Raw genomic sequence first — 2518 nt, 5'->3', positions numbered from 1 at the left:
CTTTATTTTCATGACTATGAAAATTGTAGATTCACACTGAAGGCATCAAAACTATGAATTAACACATGTGGGATTATATACATAACAAACAAGTGTGAAACAACTGAAAATATGTCATATTCTAGGTTCTTCAAAGTAGCCACCTTTTGCTTTGATTACTGCTTTGCACACTCTTGGCATTCTCTTGATGAGCTTCAAGAGGTAGTCCCCTGAAATGGTTTTCACTTCACAGGTGTGCCCTGTCAGGTTTAATAAGTGGGATTTCTTGCCTTATAAATGGGGTTGGAACCATCAGTTGCGTTGAGGAGAAGTCAGGTGGATACACAGCTGATAGTCCTACTGAATAGACTGTTAGAATTTGTATTATGGCAAGAAAAAAGCAGCTAAGTAGAGAAAAACGAGTGGCCATCATTACTTTAAGAAATGAAGGTCAGTCAGTCAGCCAAAAAATTGGGAAAACTTTGAAAGTAAGGGCTATTTGACCATGAAGGAGATTGATGGGGTGCTGCGCCAGATGACCTGGCCTCCACAGTCACCGGACCTGAACCCAATCGAGATGGTTTGGGGTGAGCTGGACCGCAGAGTGAAGGCAAAAGGGCCAACAAGTGCTAAGCATCTCTGGGAACTCCTTCAAGACTGTTGGAAGACCATTTCAGGGGACTACCTCTTGAAGCTCATCAAGAGAATGCCAAGAGTGTGCAAAGCAGTAATCAAAGCAAAAGATGGCTACTTTGAAGAACCTAGAATATGATATATTTTCAGTTGTTTCACACTTGTTTGTTATGTATATAATTCCACATGTGTTAATTTATAGTTTTGATGCCTTCATAGTCATAAAAATAAAGAAAACTCTTTGAATGAGAAGGTGTGTCCAAACTTTTGGTCTGTACTGTATATATATATAAGACTTCTACTGCACTATCCTGCTACTAAGACCTATACAGTAGAAGTCTCATTTTTTTATTTTTTTTTAGCAACTGGCTATGCAGCTATATAGTGTAGTGGTTAAAGTTCTGTGCTATGATGCAGAATCTCCGAGTTTAAATCCTATCACAAACTTTTTCAGAAATAGAGGTTAAATTTGATTTATATATTTTATATATTTTTTTTTGTAATTGTAGAAAATGTATGGCACAAAATAAATGTGTAATTACAAAAAAAAAGTTTGTGACAGGATTTGAACTCACAGCCTCTACATCACAGCCCAGAATTTTAACCACTACACTATATAGTTGCATTGCCAGTTACTATACAAACATTAAAATATGAGACTTCTACTGTATAGGTCTCAGTAGAAGTACAGTACAGTACAGTTAGTCTCTTATTTATTTATTATTATTTTTTTAAGTAATTGGCTATGCAGCTATTATAGTTGTGTGGTTAAGTGCCTTGCCCCTAATACAGAAGGTTGTGAGTTTGAATCCTTAAAGAAACTTTTCTGAAATACAGGCTAAATTAGATTTAAATACACTGGGGTGTCCCCAAAGACTGACTTTATATATGGACAAAGCAGGTACTCTTAAGACGAACTAGAGTCCCGACACCCTCCCCTCTTCAGAGCAGGGGGTGCCTGTGGTTCTCCTATTGACTCCCATTGTGCTCGGGTGCTCAGTAGCAGGGGCGGATATACCGCCTGTGCAGCCGGTTCAGCTGCACAGGGGCCCAGCGTGGCAGGGGGCCCTCCAATTAAGCTGTCTATGTATCTACAGGACGCACAGACAGCTGATTGTAGTGGTGAAGCAGAGAGCCGCACGCTTCACCATTCATCATCACACCATCCAGCATATAGAAGGGGCCACCTTACTATCTGACCTCAGTCTCATGACGTACTGCGTCCGCAGCTCTGAGGAGCAGGAGCAGGGCCAGGGCAGCACATCCCCCCCCCCCATACAGCTCAGTCCTGCTGTGCAGTGGGCAGGGTTAGCCAGGTCTGTGTTGAGCCACTTCACTGTGTCGTAGCTCCGCCTCCGTGTGGTAAGGTCAGCAGCCCCGCCTCCTGATGGTAGCCCCGCCCCTGATGGTAGCCCCGCCCACATGCGGTCCTCTCCTAGCGCTTCTGGTGCTTAATGTGTGAGGCCTGCAGCAACTTAGGAGGAAGTGAGTGAGGACCAGAGGCTGCCCCAGTGACCACTGTCTCTGCCAGACACTGAACTTGGCTTGGTATGTTGTTGTCTTTTTTTTTTTACCCCACCCATCCCACCTGTCCGCCTCTGGCCCTCCTGTGACTGTCCCTTACCCACATACTGTGAGGCTACATTAACAATGTATTTTGCGGTCCGCCTATTGGCAAGATATGTATGCCGTCCATATGCGATCTGTATATTTTTGCAAACCCATTAACTTAAGTGGGTCTGCAGTCCGCATTTTGTAGAGAAATATAGGACACGTCACATTTTCCATCTTGTGCAGAACAGACATACAGATGCAGAAAGCACATGGAAGTCATTTGCTTTCCGCATCCGTATGTCTGTTCCGCAAAGGATAGAAAATGTGACTTGTCCTATACTGGTCCGCAACA

This window comes from Bufo bufo, chromosome 5 (assembly GCF_905171765.1).
Source record: "Bufo bufo chromosome 5, aBufBuf1.1, whole genome shotgun sequence".
Classification (NCBI taxonomy): Eukaryota; Metazoa; Chordata; class Amphibia; order Anura; family Bufonidae; genus Bufo; species Bufo bufo.
Note: the sequence above shows the minus strand (reverse complement) of the source record.